The 18,013-nt window shown below is 44.0% G+C and overlaps 1 long non-coding RNA gene across 1 annotated transcript in view; it reads left to right on the top strand.

Annotated features, from left to right (window-relative positions):
• LOC129383559 (uncharacterized) overlaps positions 1-18,013 on the top strand; it is a 158,242-nt gene that overhangs the window by 97,665 nt on the left and 42,564 nt on the right. Inside the window, exons 5-6 of the long non-coding RNA XR_011895970.1 lie at positions 447-472; positions 7,258-7,404. This is a non-coding gene — a long non-coding RNA (uncharacterized lncRNA). The remainder of the gene's footprint in view (positions 1-446; positions 473-7,257; positions 7,405-18,013) is intronic.

Raw genomic sequence — 18,013 nt, 5'->3', positions numbered from 1 at the left:
TGCGCAAAGCATACTGTTGACCGGATTACTTTCAATAAAGTATAACAAATCTTCTACCGATATCACAGAGAACACTAGACGGCTGTTTTTGATTATACTTAAAAAATTTGACCGCCCTGTACAGTCTATGAAAGTAAGTTCTCATGGTCAAAGGACACCAGATGGACAGGTGGAAGTTGCCTAGGTGCACTACGGTGACACATTGAGAACAGGTAATTGAAGCCACTAATGCGCTTTCATGTGCCTGCCTCTCGATCTCTTCCTCTCCTACGCTTGAGGGACAAAAAAATATGCATAAATGGCCATACACCATTACCTAGAACAGCATTTAGTGCAGAGCATCCTCATGTATTTACCTTGTTGTTAAGCTTATGCCTTTATTTTTTCTATTGTCTTCTTTTCTATGGTGTGACCATACTAATACATGGACTGCAATAACGCTAAAGTACCCAGGACGATGGAACCAATGCACGTAAGTGGCGTATCACGTGTACTTTCATGCAAAATGCTCTCCTTGGTGCCTACCATATGCATCATGTTTTTAATGCCATAACCGCTAAGATATTTTGGTGGGCCACACAGCTAGAGCAGCGATGAAACTATTAGACGCGTACAGTGCTTCCACACAGATTACTTATACTGGGTTTCATACATCACGTGCAACGCTGTGGAAGCTGCGCAAGTAGTGCGGTCTCCAGATTTTATCATTCCGCGCGTGCCGTGTAGGCTTCGCTGGGCGCCAGCGGCGTCTGGTCGGGCGAGCATGTAATACGTGAGGTTGCCACGACGAGATGCCAATAAAAAACAACGAAAAGCAAATTCATATAAAACAACGTGTTAGCAGCCGAATGAGCGCATGGTTTTTCTGCTTCTGAGGGTAAACTGTTATTTTCATTCAGAACTGACCTAATATAAAGAACCTTTTGACAAAAATCGGTCAAATGACACCAAACTGTTTCTAAGTGCGAAAGCAGCCACACCAAAAAGTACGTCTAGCCTCCACAGCGTTGCACCTGATGTATGAAACGGAGTATATTGGCGTCTGTCACTGACCTCTAGAAAAGCCTAGTAGACATATTCAATATTCGAGATTTGAAAGCGTTTTCTTTCTTTGAGTGGTAACTCGTATTTTTTATGTCAGACTTTTTAAGTGAGCTGGCCCACAAGAATGTGGACTCTAACCGAGTGGTAAAGACCACACGGTGTTACACTACCACCGAGCCGTTGTACCAGCGTAACCCTTGGTACCATGCGGCCCCGATGGTGGTAAGAGGAGCATCGAGGCCTCTAGAGGAAAGGGTAATTGAAAGTGTAACCCGGAGTCATAAAAAGAAGGTGAGAAACAGAGACGGTCAATCGTACGTGAAAGGTGGAAACGATAAAGAACCGGGATTCAGAAAAGCAAGACAACAGAAATCAGTATGGAAAACTTGTATAATGACGCAAAGAGCTGTGTATTGCTGTTTGTGGCCCGAGCGGGCTGCCTGAGAAAAAAAACATATCGAAGCAAATATGCGCCACCGCATGTTGCATGTGCGTGCAGCAAGAGACGCCCGAGAAGGACTCCGCACGTCGAAATTGAATACAAAGATATTCGCCCATCATAACGCCTAGCGATTTTCCCCCTTGCAGAAGTTTTGGGATTCAAAGAAGATAGAAGGCATCACTGGTTAGCAGTCGATGAGTAGGATACCTTTGGCTTGTTAGTGATGTAACAATGCAATATAAATAGCGGTCTGATACAAAAAATTGTTTTATATATAATAATAATGTTTATATTAGATAAAACGACGTTCGAAATGAAAGAGAGCAACCCCAGTGCTAACCATTGCTCTCACATTGATAGCTTCACCTTCCAGGAGAAACGGCCAGCTTTTTACGCATCTTCTTCCATTTTATCTTCAAAAATGTAACATGTTACATTTTCTAACGTACATTTCATGTCCCCACTAAGGGCAACGACCCAGGTTATCACCATGAATTTATTTTATACTGCTTATAAGGAATTGTCCTACTACAATATCTTTTTTATGAATTCTGTAGTAGTCCAGATAGAAGTAAAACATTCAATGGGCGCTTAGTTGCACCAACGCGGGTGAATGCGAAAGCATTGCGACCGCCACGCCATGCGTAGACATTATGCCGAAACACAAGGTCGTTGATTCGACTCCCACCACAGTTCGATGGACCGACTCCGAACAGTAATCGTGGGTTCAAGTGCGCCAATCGTGGGTTCAACTTCACATTAATTAACACCAAATGCCCTTGGTACGGGTGCCCTATTTAACTGTGTTTTAATTAACCTCGTCTTAAAGACAAACATCGTGGCTTCGACTCCCATCAAATGTCGTTCGTTCGACTACCTTATCTATATCTTATTGAACTCTGCATTAATCAACGTCCTCTGAAAGCGAAATGTCATGGGTTCTAATTCCTTAATTAAATATAGCTTAATTAACTGTGCCTTAATTATCTTCGCCTTAACTAAGACGGCAGGTCCATTATTCTAAGGTTCGTAGCCTTTTTGGGCCATCGTTTGGTCACGCCGACAACACCGAATTTCCCGCCTTATGAGCCATTGAACCATTTCCCTCTATAAAGTGACATCGGCGGAGATGAGCTTCTCTTCTCCAACAAATGGTCTCTCTCGGTCTTTGTCTGTCCTGAGAAACGAGAATTATAATTTCTTCATGGCCCGGTCCTCGCAATCACCGTGTGCTTTTATTTGTTGGCCTTGTACTCTTGCTGCGCCAAGCGTCCCAACAAGCTGGCCTGAACGCTCTGCATTTTATGCGTACGCACTCTTTCTTGCGTTCTGCAGGCCTTTGGTGTCCCGAAGGAGTAGTGCGTGCAACGCGGAAGTGCCGTCGCAACTGACCTCTCCCTCTCGCCTAACCAGTGGCTTCTTCGACGAGCCCACTGGTTTTTCTTGCGTTTTCCGTTGTTTTTGCAGGGGCAATCAGTGCAGTACATTGCAGACACGACTGCCAGCGCGTGAACCACGCAGCATTCTTTTCTCTTTGGATCGCCCAAACCTAGAATTCAGGAAAAGATGACGATCACTAGACCAGAGCTCTGTTTTGGGCAAGTTTCGAGAGAATGGTAGGATTTCTAGGCAGTAGGGTGCGCAAGTACCAAGCTAACAAACAGTTAGTGCAAGCACTAAAATTTCATTCGGTATAGTTGGCCCGAATGAGTGCTGTTACATCGCGGACGGCGTGACTGAAGTTCTCATGACCAACTGTAGCACACTTTATTGGCGACAGCCTTTTCTGTGGGGATCGCAACTTGCTCAATATTGGCGGGCGTCATACACACAAATGGTCCTCAGACTACGTGGACAGGGCGACGTCATTAATCGCAATATGGCAACACAGAGAGTAGGAAAACATACCGCGAGAAACGTGCTTGGGGAGATGATCTGGGATATAAATTCCGCAGAGAAATGCGCACAACTTTAGCACGTGCTTTTCTGTCAGCTTTGAACGGATGTAATGTAATACATGCGAACTCTATCAGCTCCCATCGGCCAGGAGAACTAATAAGACCAAGCACAATGATAACTCTTTAGCATTAGTGAGGTTAGTAATTAGTCATTAGTCAGCAAGGCTATGAATAGCTTCAGTTGTTAGACATGGTATCGTGAAATTTCTGTAGCCACAGCAACAAGTTCGATTAGCTAGGGCAGCCATATTGGTGACTAAATTTGGGCCATCGATGTGCTAAAGCGTACCGAACCCTCAACGTCCTTAAACGCCTCCTAATCCACCGATCATATTATTATGAGTGCTATCTCGCGTTAGCGTCTTGAATGAGAAGCAATTTATCTTAACTGCATATGTCTGCACACTGATGTGTTGTCCTGGCTTTGCAAGGTGCAGCTAGCGATGTTGGTCCATAGAGGCCGCGCAGCTTGTTTAAAGCAGCGCCCTTTCTGGTTCTCACGGCTACAAGCCACAAAGACCCAAGGTCAGTGCGTTCAAATACAGACAACATATCTCGTAGTTAGAAAATGTTTCTTGCCCAACGTGCAATGATGATCATTATTGATTTAACTACAAGCTCAGCATGAGATGAATATGCAAAACACGCACAAACGGCAGAGCAAATGCTTATATACGCTGCTATGACGTTTATCGACGGTTAGCGGGTGGCGGGTCCAGCACAGAGAGCAGCCGAGCAGAACCGGCCAAACGACAGCGCGAGCCAAAGCAGCGACACCGACCTTTTGGTCTTTATCCTGCTCACTTCAAGAGCCATGTTGCCGCAGTAACGTTTGTGTGATCTTCGTCATTTCAGTGGATAACTAGGCGCGACGCCCAGTAAATGTGCAGAATGTTCGGTCGGGATATGAAAGCACTTGTCGGTCCTGAGGGTAACACAGCGTACAACCTGCTAAAGGCACCGGCAGTGGCCGGATATCGTAGTCACGGTCACCGTTGAAAGCTTGGCTGACGTAGTGTGAGATGCCAGCCGAAGCTTGGTTGGACGCACTAACGGCGTCCGCCAACACAGTCTATGAAAAAGGATCGAATTGATGAAGCACCTGTGTCTATGTGGCAGCCTTCTGGGAACAAAATCTCGCAGCTCATATGGGGAGTAGTAGCAGAACACTAAATTGTAGAAAATAGGATGAGCGGTCTTCATGCTGGTCCGGACCCCTATTCTAGGGCTCCAATGGCTTGAGCTCTGCGGCTTATCTGACGGTCGCTTTCCGCGATATCAATTTCAGCGCTTGCTTATTCACTGGTTCAGCAAAATCGCATGAGTTGATTGGCTGGTAGAGCACGACATCATGCGAATGCGTTAGCATCGCCGAAAGTGATCGTCCGAGATTACGTCACATGGTCGCTAATCCAGCGCTGCCTGTTAGACCTGTTAGGTCAATTAGTTAGAGTTATTTAGTTATAAAGTACTTTCGCCGTTTGCTCGCCGAATGTCTCTCGTCACTGTTGCATTTTCTCAAACACTGCTTTAGCGCTGTAGCATTCTTCAGCTGCTTCATCCATTATTCATGGCTGACCCTTTCCTTCTTCTATAGGTATAGATGGTGACATGATGTATGTAGGAGAGAAAGGATTCGGGGTGGAGGCGCAGTCATGGACATGCAAAGAACAGATCGCTTGATTTGAGAGCACTCGATGCCAACGGCATCACTTAGATAAGGGAGGAGGAATGAAAGGAATTCACATGTGAAACGCAAACTCCTGACATGACGTCATCGCGAAGAAGTGCACAAGGCCTGAACACGACGCCTGCGGTTATGACGTCACCTTCGGCATTTGCACTGATTTGCATACAGCGTGAACATTGCGTGCGCTTGGTTTGTTTTCAAAACTTTCTTGACGTTATCGCAAAAACACCTACACAGGGCGTACAACCTACTTACACCGGATCGCGTTTCGAAAACTCACGCGATTTGACGTCGGACAATGACGTCATTATCAAGCACATTGTGCGCGTGCGCAAAATTGTGTCTCATATACACCAACACTCCCGCATCTTGCAGTAAACATGCATTGCGTTGGAGCTTAGTGCACGCGCAAATGTGGGTAGATCTACTGTGGGCAATGGGATGGCATGGAGGCAGGCAGCAGGGTCACACAAAAAATCTATTCCTCAGTTTGAGAATCATCTCTGCTGGCTTTTCATCTATCTTTTATATGCGAAAGCAGCAAATGGCAAATTGAGCAAAAAAGGCGGCGTCTGTAGCAGAGAAACGGCACCTAAATTCTCACTGACTGCGACGCCGCATCACGTATGCGCCTCTACGAAGCAGGGCGGGCGAAAGGGTAATCCTGCTACTGCGTTAGCCCGTCCGACGTGGCGTCAGGGGAGAGGACATCGTGACAACGCCGCGTCACATGGGCGCCTCGATGGAGCAGATTAGGCAATGGGACGCCTCGGGGCGAGAGGGGGTTATCTTAGCCAAGGCGGTCGCGTGACGCACGCGGGCGGGCACGCCGTGTCGCTCTTGGAAGCCGTTGCGCGGTGCGCTTATCTGCTGCGCTCGCAGGCGACCTTGTTGGCCGCTGCTACTTCCGTGGATGCGGTGTCCGTGGTTTCTGAGCAATATCGCCCGAAATGCAGCCAACAGGCTAACTTAGAAACTGTACAAAAAGATAATCCACGGGAAATGATTCTAAAACCTGATAACATACACCGCAACGAAACTCGAGAACATTACTCGCAATCCAAAACACGATTGAGCGCCGCTCAGCGGCGTTCTATTTGACAGTAATGCTTTTGATGCAGAAATTCATAGGAAGAGCTTAGGTGCCCTCGAATTTTTTCGGCACTGAAGCTTGCGCATTAATCCAGCTCTTCGTCCTTTCTTTTCACATACAGCGTCGGGTCGCAGCCGTATATTATCTTCATTTATGAGAGGTTTTCAGTGAGCAACTCCTACCGTGCCTTCAGGTAGTCATCGCTATTTTCAGAGGAACACCATACAATACGTATTTGGTTTGCTCACTTCGCTTAGCCATGATAAACGTAACGAACAAAGATGCTGCTATGATCGTTTAAGGAAAATGCCTTATTTACGATGGAAGAGCAATTAGTTTCTCTTCGACATCTAAGTGCTGCATGCGCCCTTCTCTCAGCACTAAGCCAGTGACCACTAACGTGACTTCATTGACGTTGCCTAGCAGGACATTTCATTTATTCACTTTAACCTACTCCTTTTTAGCTCCAATTATTTACTTCGTGTACTCCTTTCAGCTGTCTGCTATGGGAATATATGTGGATGCGCTTTTGTCATCTCAATCCTTCTTTCAGTGCCCTTGACCCCTGTCTCAAAGCCAATCTATCTAGTTACGCGCGCCAATAAACTTCTGCGTGTTCGCGCATTTAGCAGTATATTGGGCGACCTGCATAGCTTGCTTGCCACTATTTAGTTTGGCATAATTATTTTGTACCCAATAGATTGAGTAAGTAGTGGGAATCACATCACTCTAATTATTAGGAAGGCTACTTTCCGAGGCTATTGGCGAATGACGCGCAGCGCCAGTGTTCGGACCATTTTACCTATGAACACAAGGAGCGAAAAAGAAATTATATTTTAGCTAAAAACTGTATCTCGCAGTAAAGTGTCATATTGTCTTGATTTATATGGCATCGAAACTCATTCGAAGCCTGACTTTTTTTAGCTCCACGCTCCCCTGCGCATCTGCTCGGCGAAACCCGCCACCCACAAACCTAAGACATCTACCGTGCTGAGAGAGTATAATATTAAACATCGATTTCTTTACGCAGCTGCTGACGAGCAAAGAAGACCTAATCATGGTGGGCGTTTCGGGAGAAATGTACCGATGGGCTCCGGTCAGCTGCTTCAAATCTGAATTTATTAAATATGAAAATGACAAACTCCAGCGCACCATACAATACGAAACAGGTCGCTACGTGAGTACCGCTAAATTTTTCTTTTGAGCTACATTCCGAAGCAGTTCAGTTCTGCAATATTTATTATGCTACTGAAACAGGTTGAGTGAAAGTCCTCTGTTCAAACCAGTGAGGTCAACAGCCCTTGAAGACAGTGTAATAATTATCAGGTGTTATCTGGCGTTTAGGTAAATTTTAGATAGTTCGGGCAGGTTGAAATGATGTGCGTGTACTCGCCGTGTGCACAATAAGACTGCAAATGCAGTCAATGTTTAACGTGCACAGACTACCTGCCCTGCTAAGATCATGCTGACTATAGGGTGTTTAAGTGAATTCCTGTGTTACTGTACAAGATGGAAATGCCCTCAAGAATGAAAAATAATTATCGCAGAAGCACCACTGGAGTTTTCTAAGTATGTGTAAGCATTCTTCTACTTCGTCGTTTTCGCGCTGCGCGGTGTCATCATGAATCTTATAAAACTTGAGCCGACCATCATAAATATGTATCAATTCTTTCTCGGACCAGACCCATGCCTTAGCAACCCTTATATGCTGATATCAACCTTACTGCAATTGATCCAATCTTTATCAACCCTTATGTTTGCTTCAATCAATCATTCAATAAAAGGATTTTTTTCTACGAAAATAGTCGAGCGACACCCCAGGCAAAATGGGGAAAAAATGCAGCCAGAAGGTGCTTGGTAGCCCGTACACAAGGTATCACACAAAAAAGAATTTAGAGATAACATGCAACAAGTATAAAATAACGAACAAGCATGTTTATTCTACTATAGAAAAATTTATAACCTAATATGCCGACAAACATAACCGATACATGCCTTTAACATGAGTCGGTGTAAGTAGAGGTAGTAAACATAGGAATGATATCACATACTTACAACACAGTAGCAATTGGTACAGGCGACAATATTTATAATAATAATAATAACAACGAAAGCAAGAACATAGGGTAGTTAATTATGCTATGCAAAAAAAAAAAAACATGGCCATGAGGTAGAACGAAATGAAAGTGTAGAGGCAAGAAATGGTTGGAATGCTCCGTACGGTTCCGAAATAAAGTATTCGCGCAACTGTTTTTTTTTTTTAATGTTCGTAAAACAGATCACATGCTGTTGATATTTCTTCAAAACATATGGGACATTGAAAGAAAGTGGATGTTTGTCCCATGTGTGCCATCGCGTTACCAAATATATTTCGTTGCCTCTAGTTCGATGATGGCCTATGTTCTTTTCCCAGCCTGGAATGGCACTTCAAAAAACTGTCCGTGTTGTTGTTTGAAAAGAAAAACGAGTGAATTAGGCTGTACTGATATATCAGCGTGGCTCACATGATTTGATAGCTGAAAAAAGATTCCCTGGAGGAATGGGCGTACAAAATGTCTGCAACGCATCCTATCGCTTTCCTCTGTAGCAAAAAATTCTGCGCAGATTTCTCAGCCTAGTTGTTTCCCACACAAGTGTGCAAAAGTTTACGCCAGCGTGCAATGGTGCATTATATGTTTGCATTTTCACCTTGCTAGGAAAGAAATGGGCGCATTGCGATTGCACTCCTGTAGCCAAAAAACGTGATTTAGAAATAGTCAATGTGAGCTATCCACGTCATTGCACAGCTCATATCAAGCTTATCGGTCATTACCCGACCCTTATCAACCACTATCACTTTCATCAACCTTAGCGGACTCGACCCGACCGTTGTCAACACTTTTCGGTTCATATCAACGTTATTAGAATTCCTTCGCTCCTGATCAGCCAAAATCCTACTTTAGCACCTAATCCATCCGCATTCAATTATTATCAACAGTGATGAGACCCATATTACCTTCATCACCCCTTATCCTAAACGCAGCGGTGGCGTAGAGGTAGAGCATCCGCGTCGCATGCAAGAGGACCGTGGTTGGAAACCCGGTGCCACGCAATTTTCCACCGGATTAATAAAAAAGAATCCGCGTGTTCATAATATTGCATAAGCAGACCTGAAATGCGACCTGATCCCGGAGGCCAGAACCGGTAACGTACTCCCTCACCAGAGCAGGATTGGCCACCCTGGTGCAGTACTTGGCTACAACCTCTTACATCAATACAAGAATCAAACCACGGCCCTCAGTCCCCAGCAGCTGCGAAGCAACTGACCACGGCGGCGGTCAGACCTGTGACGCAACAGAGGGTGCTAAGAATGTTTGGGACCGGACAGGCCGCCATTAGAATCTGAACCTGGCAACGTTAAACGCTAGAAAGTTATCTAGTGAGGCGAGTCTAGGAGTGCTATTGGAGTAATTAGCGGGCAGTAAATGGGATATAATAGAGCTCAGTGCGGTTAGGAGGACAAAACAAGCAAATACAGTGGCGAAAAGTGGGCACGTCCTGTGCTACCGGGGCTTAGCGGAGAGACGTGATCTAAGAGTAGGATTCCCGATTGATAAGGATATAGCTAGTAACATACAGGAATTCTATAGCATTAACGAGAGCGCAGCAGGCCTTGTTGTGAAAGTTCATAAGAGGTACAAATTGAAGATCGTACAGGTCCACGCCCCTACATCCAGTCATGATGACCAGGAAGTCAGAAGCTTCTACGAAGACGTGGAAATGGTGATGGATAAAGTGAAAATAAAATACACTATACTGATGGGAGACTTAAATGCCAGGGTAGACAAGAAGCAGGCTGGAGACAAGTCAGTGCGGGAATATGACATAGGTTCTAGGAATAGCAGGCGGGAGATATTAGTATAGCTTGCAGAACGGAATAATATGCGGATAATGAATACCTTCTTCCGCAAGCAAGATTGCCGAAGGTGGAGGTGGAGGAGCCCGAATGGCGAGACTAGAACTGAAATAAACATCATACTCTGCGCTAACCCTGGCATCATACAAGATGTGGACGGGCTCGGCAAGGCGCGCTGCACGGACCATAGGATAGTAACAAATCGAATTAGCCTAGACTTGAGGAGAAAACGGAAGAAACTGGTACATGAGAAGCCGATCAATGAGTTAGCGGCAGAGGGAAAATAGAAGAATTCCGGATCAAGCTACCGCATCGGTATTCGGCTTTACCTCAAGGAAGAGGAGCGTAATATGGAAGCAGTTATCGACAATCTTATGGGCATCATTAGGAAATGTTGAATAGAAGCCGGTGGTAACTTCGTTAAAAACGATACCGCTAAGCTATCGCAGGATACGAAAGATCTGAATGACAAACGCCAATGTAGGAAAGCCTGTAACCCTACAGCTAGAATAGAACTGGCAGAACTTTCGAAGTTAATCAACAAGCGTAAGACAGCTGACAAGGAACAATAATACGGATAGAATTGAACATGCTCTCAGGAATGGAGGAACCTTAAAGCAGTGAAGAAGAAACTAGGAATAGGCAAGAATCAGATGTATGCGTTAAGAGACAAAGCTGGCGATACCAATTCTAATATGGCTGAGATGGTTCTAGTTGCTGAAAATTTCTATAGAGATTTATACAGTAGCAGTGGCACCCACGACGATAATGGAAGAGAGAATAGTCTAGAGGAATTCGACATCCCTCAAGTAACGCCGAAAGAAGTAATGAAAGCCTTCGTAGCTGTGCAAATGAGGAAGGCAGCTGGGAAGGATCAGATAACAGCAGATTTGTTGAGGGATGGTGGCCAGAGTGTTCTAGAAAAACTAGCCACACTGTATATGCCATAACTCATGACCTCGAGCGAAACCGAAATCTTGGAAGAACGGCAACATAATCTTAATCCATAAGAAAGGGGACGCCAATGACTTAAAAAATTACAAGCCAATCAATTTCCTTTCCGTTGCCTACAAAGTATTTAGTAAGGTAGTCGCAAATAGAATCAGGAACACCTTAGACTTCTCTCAACCAAACGACCAAGCAGGATTTCGTAAAGGCTACTCAACAATAGACAATATTTGTACTATCAATCAGGTGACAGAGAAATGTGCAGAATATAACCAACCCTTACGTATAGCTTTCATTGATTACGACAAAGTGTTTCTTTCAAGCAGTCTTGGAGGCATTACAGGATCAGGGTGCAGACGAAAGACATCTATAGCGCCTCCACAGCGACCGTAGTCCTCCATAAAAAAGCAACAAAATCCCAATAAAGAGAGGTGTCAGGCAAGGAGATACGATGTCTCCACAGCTATTGACAGCGTGTTTACAGGAGGTATTCGGAGACCTCGCTTGGGAACAATTGGGGATAACAGTAATGGAGTATACCTTAGTAACTTGCGATTCGCTGATGATATTGCCTTGCTTAGTAACTCAGGGGGCCAATTGCAATGCATGCTCACTGACCTGGAGAAGCAAAGCAGAAGGGTGGGTCTAAAAACTAATCTGCAGAAAACTAAAGTAATGTTTAACAGTCTCGGAAGAGAACAGCAGTTTACGATAGGTGGCGAGGCACTGGAAGTGGTAAGGGAATACATCTACTTAGGGCTGGTATTGACCGCGGATCAGGATCACGAGACTGAAATAATTAGAAGAATAAGAATGGGCTGGGGTGCGTTTAGCAGGCATTCTCAGATCATCAACAGCAGGTTGCCATTATTGATCAAGAGAAAAGTGTATAATAGCTATGTCTTACCAGTACTCACGTACGGGGCAGAAACCTGGAGGCTTACGAAAAAGGTTCTACTTAAATTGAGGACGACGCAATGAGTTATGGAAAGAAGATTGATAGATGTAACGTTACGGGATAAGAAAAGAGCAGATGGGGTGAGGGAACAAACGCGAGTTAATGACATCTTAGTTGAAATCAAGAAAAAGAAATGGGGCATGGGCAGGACATGTAATGAGGAGGGAAGATAACCGATGGTCATTGAGGGTTACGGACTGGATTCCAAGAGAATAGAGGCGTAGTAGGGGGCGGCAGAATGTTAGGTGGGCGGATGAGAATAAGACGTTAGCAGGGACTACATGGCCGCAATTAGTACATGACCGGGGTTGTTGGAGAAGCATGGGAGAGGCCTTTGCCCTGCAGTGGGCGTAACCAGGCTGATGATGATTATGATGAATACATTAGGGAATTAGCAGGCACGAGCTGGGTTAACCTAGCGCAGGACAAATATAATTGGAAATCGCTTGTAAATGACTTTGTCTTGTAGTGGAAATAAAAATAGGCTAATGATGCTGGTGATGACTACAGAGTCAGTTACTTGAACAACGAGATGTTCACAGTAAATTGTAGGCCTGAATCGGTGAACAGTGGTCCGCTGGCGCTTAGATTTTCACCAATTATATTTGATTTTGAGCGCAGTACAATAGGACGGCACCTGAAATACAACACCACAGGAAAAAACGGTAAACCCCCAAATAAAGTTCTTCAGCAATCCTAAATCAATGGCTTTCGAAGGACCGGCAACCTGAGCGCAAGTACACTGCACAAAGGGCTTTTTCTTGGCATGGAAAGCGGACGGCCGAAACGAAGACAGAGCCTTGACGAAGACAATTTCCCGTGTTGAAATGTTGGTTGCTGACAAATGCAGCGGTGGCCAAAAGTACACAGTTTGACTACAGCTGACCACTACAAGCAAATACTGCCCAAAAAATTGTGACTTTCGAAGGGACATTTTAAAAGGAAGCTTTAGCTAGGGGCCAAGGTTAGTTTCGCTATCCAAATACGTAAAACACAGACATTATCTTATGAGACAACCATTTCCTCGAATTGAATGAACTTGGTTGCATTCCAACGAATATGTTATCTTACAAGCAACTATAAAAAGTAGAATGTGCATGAATTGCTTGGAGTATTTTGTTTATTTCGCGAAAATGGCCAATATAAAAAAAACGAAGTTTATAAATTCTGCTCCAAAATGTATATCGCAGGTCTGTAAAGTGCGCATGTAATCGACGTAAACATAAAAATATTGGTACGAGAATTTGCCGCTTTATGTAGTCACATGCCTTAAGGGATTACGCCAGTCACAGTCATAAATTATGCTAGATTTGCGAGCCTGTCTAATGCATCAATTGAATATCTATTTTGAGACATTTCGCCTGTTTTTCTGGGCAGTGGCTGGCCGTCAGCGTTAGGCGATAAAAGATAAGGGCTCAGAGATTGGTTGTCGGTGGTTACCACAGAAGAGCTGTACAAACATTATACAAAAACAACACTGCAGTTCCCTAAGTATGCGTGAGCATGATGTCGCTTCCTGATCTCCACTCAGCCCAGTGTTATCAATTTTATAGAATTTGATCTGAACAGTATAAGCACTTAAACACCCTTATCGCTCTTCATTAGCCGCATCGGACTCGGTCTGACTGTTATCAACCCTCACCGATTGTTATCAACCTTAGCGGACTCGATCTGATTCTTATGAGCCCTTATCAATCTTTATAAACTTTATCGCAGTTTATGTTATCATTAACAACCCTTACTTCTTCTTCTCGACCTTATTAGACATAATCTGGTCTTTATCATCCATAATTGCTTCTTATCAAGATTATCAGACTTGACCGACATTTATCCACCCTTATCAGTGTTACAGAATTCTTCTGACCATTATGAGCCCTTCTCGATGTTAATTATTTATTTATTGATAGATACTGCAACGTGATAGCAGATAATAGCAGAGTTTGTGTACATAGACGTTTACGAAAATGTAAACATACAGATTCACAAGAATTGCAGCCATTTTCCAAGATTGTTAAGCAATTAGAGACACATTGGTAACTTAGCGACTGGATCTGATTCGAGCAGACCTTAGCGGAGTTTACCTGATTCTTATGAACCATTATTGGCCGTCACAGTAAAAGCCTTATCGCAGTTGATGCGAACCGTATCAATCCTTCATCATCATCATCATCATCAGCCTGGTTACGCCCACTGCAGGGCAAAGGCCTCTCCCATACTTCTCCAACTGCCCCGGTCATGTACTAATTGCGGCCATGTTGGCCCTCCAAACTTCCTAATCTCATCCACCCACCTAACTTTCTGTCGCCCCCTGCTACGCTTCCCTGCCCTCGGAATCCAGTCCGTAACCCTTAATGACCATCGGTTATCTTCCCTCCTCATTACATGTCCTGCCCATGCCCATTTCTTTTTCTTGATTTCAACTAAGATGTGATTAACGCGCGTTTGTTCCCTCACCCAATCTGCTCTTTTCTTATCCCTTAACGTTACACCCATCATTCTTCTTTCCATAGCTCGTTGCGTCGTCCTCAATTTAAGTAGAACCCTTTTCGTAAGCCTCCAGGTTTGTGCCCCGTACGTGAGTACTGGTAAGACACGGCCGTTATAAACTTTTCTCTTGAGGGATAATGGCAACCTCCTGTTCATGAGCTGAGAATGCCTGCCAAACGCACCCCAGCCCGTTCTTCTGATTATTTCACTCTCATGATCCGGATCAGCAGTCACTACCTGTCCTAAGTAGATGTATTCCCTTACCACTTCCAATGCCTCGCTACCTATCGTAAACTGCTGTTCCCTTCCGAGACTGCTAAACATTACTTTAGTTTTCTGCAGATTAATTTTTAGTCCCACTCTCCTGCTCTGCCTCTCTAGGTCAGTGAGCATGCATTGCAGTTGGTCCCCTGAGTTACTAAGCAAGGCAATATCATCAGCGAAGCGCAAGTTACTAAGGTATTCTCCATTTACTCTTATTCCCAATTCTTCCCAATCCAGGTCTCCGAATACCTCCTGTAAACACGCTGTGAATAGCATTGGAGAGATCGTATCTCCCTGTCTGACGGCTTTCTTTATTGGGATTTATTTGCTTTCTCTATGGAAGACTACGGGGGCTGTGGAGCCGCTATAGATATCTTTCAGTATTTTTACATGCGGCTCGTCTACACCCTGATTCCGTAATGCCTCCATGACTGAATCACTGAATCCACTGAATCAAACGCTTTCTCGTAATCATTGAGAGCTATATATACGGGTTAGATATGTACGCACATTTCTCTATCACCTGATTGATAGTATGAATATGATCTATTGTTGAGTAGCCTTTACGAAATCGTGCCTGGTCCTTTCGTTGACAGAAGTCTAAGGTGTTCCAGATACCATTTGCAATTACCTTAGTATATACTTTGTAGGCAACGGACAGTAGGCTGATCGGTCTATCATTTTTCAAGTCTTTGGCGTCCCCTTCCTTATGGATTGGGATTATCTTAACGTTCTTCCAAGATTCTGGTACGCTCAAAGTTATGAGGCATTGCGTATAGAGGGTGGCCAGTTTTTCTAGAACAATCTGCCCACCATCCTTCAACAAATCTGCTGTTACCTGATCCTGCCCAGCTGCCTTACCCTTTTTTATAGCTCCCAAGGCTTTCTTTACTTGTTCCGGCGTTACTTGCGGGATTTCAAATTCTTCTACACTATTCTCTCTTCCATTATACCACTAACATTATACCATTATACCATTGTCCCATCATACCATTATGCCACTGGTACTGTATAAATCTCTATAGAACTCATCAGCCACTTGAACTATCTCATCCACATTAGTAATGATATTGCTAGCTTTGTCTCTTAACGCATACATCTGATTCTTGCCTATTCCTAGTTTCTTCTTCACGGCTTTTAGGCTTCCTCCGTTCCTGAGAGCATGTTGACTTCTGTCCATATTATACTTCCTTATGTCAGCTGTCTTACGCTTGTTGATTATCTTGGAAAGCTCTGCCAGTTCTATTCTAGGTGTAGCGTTAGGTGCTTTCATACGCTGGCGTTTCTTGATCAGATCTTTCGTCTCCTGCGATTGCTTACTGGCATCCTTTCTAACGGAGTTACTACCGGCTTCCATTGCACACTCCATAATGATGCCCATAAGATTGTCGTTCATGTCTTCAACACTAAGGTCCTCTTCCTGAGTTGAAGCCGAATACCTGTTCTTTAGCTTGATCCGGAATTGCTCTATTTTCCCTCAAGCCGCTAATTGATTGATGGGCTTCCTATGTACCAGTTTCTTCCATTCCCTCATCAAGTTTTGGCTAATTCGAGTTCTTGCCATTGTATGGCCACTGCAGAGCACCTTGCCACGGCCTTAATTATCATGGATAAATGAGCACTTTATCCATCCGCATGAAGCGATTATCTACCGTGATGAGACCCATACAACCCCTCATAACTCCTCATCATCCTTATCAACTCATTGACTCCTGATCTGTATTTGTTAAGCTAGACGAAGCGCATGAACCTACGGAGAGCGGTGGTATTTCGGTTGGGGAAGGAACGCTCCTATGGAAGCCGCATACCGTGTCCAGAAAAAGGCGCCGTTGATGTGGCGTGTTGGCGAATAAGTGTTAGCAAAACTGAAATTCGCCTGATGTTCTCCAGGCTCTAAATTGGCTCTACATGCTATCCTAGAGGTGGCTTTTATGCCACCGTCACCAAACGTTTCCGGAAAGCCTTCATAAAAGCCGTTCTCCTTACAAATTCGTTTTGTACCACCGGGAAGATACATTCATATGGTTAAGCTATATTCACCTTCTGCAAGCGTAGGTATTTGGCGTAGTATCTCTATAAAGTGGGCTAAACATCCACACTTTGCAGAAGGTGAAAATATCGGAGTAAAACACTCGGTTTGTGTGCATGGAAGGTCGAAGGTTCGTAGGTTCTTAAGTACGAATCTCACCAGCGCCCAAGTTTTTCCTTTCGAAGTTATTCGTTTTTCTTTTTTTTTTTGTTATGGAGCGCCTTATTTTACGCGTTACGTTCGGACAACAGAAAGATGGACAGATTTTTTTAAGGTCGCATACAGATTAAAGAACGCGCACGCTCGCTTAGAGGGGCTGGTTTGTTGTCGAATGCCAACTGTCATAGCTCTAACGGAGGCACGTGCTGTCCAATCGTGCAACCGCCGGGGATGTTCTGGGTAATGGCTATGTTCTCTATGAAATTGTGGAATTAGACAATAAACGAGAGGTGTTTATTGCCAGTGTCAGAAATATGTCGTCCAGCATGGCATTCCTTTATTAATGCGAAAAGTTTGCTTGAATCATTCAGCTAATCACTTTCTTTGATGATTATTGTGGATGGTTTCTCACACGTTTCTTTTTCAATTCTCCTAACTTGAGCAAGTATGAAAAACTTTGAACGCCTTAATAAAACCACTCTTCCAACAGTCCCTTGATTTTACCGTACATATGCAAGAAACCTCATCAGGAACGGTGCTGTGATTGCCAGCAAAACAAATTTCTCTATTCTCATGTGTGAAGACAATAGCTACCGTGATTCACCGTTCTTTAATGTAAAATTAGTTCAGCATTAAATAAGAAAGAATAAATTGAGAGCGTTAAAGAGTCCTACAATTTTTCACGTCCTACTGAGATAAAGGTAGAGTGAACTTCTGCACACCACAAAAAAAGAGAGAGAGAACTAAACAATGCCGGCTGGATGTCTGTCTATTGGGTAGCCTATTGAGTATAACAGAACATATACACGATTTAAATATACTTATTGTTCGAAGTCTCGAATACGAACCGAAGATTGCACACTCGTTATTGGTATTCGCAATTTCTTGCTGTCGCTCGGAGTGCAAAAAAACAAAAAAACTATCAATAGAAACCATAATTATCGCTTTGTAAGTGCTTAAAAAGCAGCACATTGCGTGCATTCTGCTGGAGGCCAATTAACTCTTTTGGGAGATATGGAATTATAAAACTGCATTTTTATGGACAC

This window comes from Dermacentor andersoni, chromosome 8 (genome assembly GCF_023375885.2).
Source record: "Dermacentor andersoni chromosome 8, qqDerAnde1_hic_scaffold, whole genome shotgun sequence".
NCBI classification, from domain to species: Eukaryota; Metazoa; Arthropoda; class Arachnida; order Ixodida; family Ixodidae; genus Dermacentor; species Dermacentor andersoni.
The sequence above is the reverse complement of the archived record's forward strand: the minus strand, read 5'-3'. Positions and strand labels throughout refer to the sequence as shown.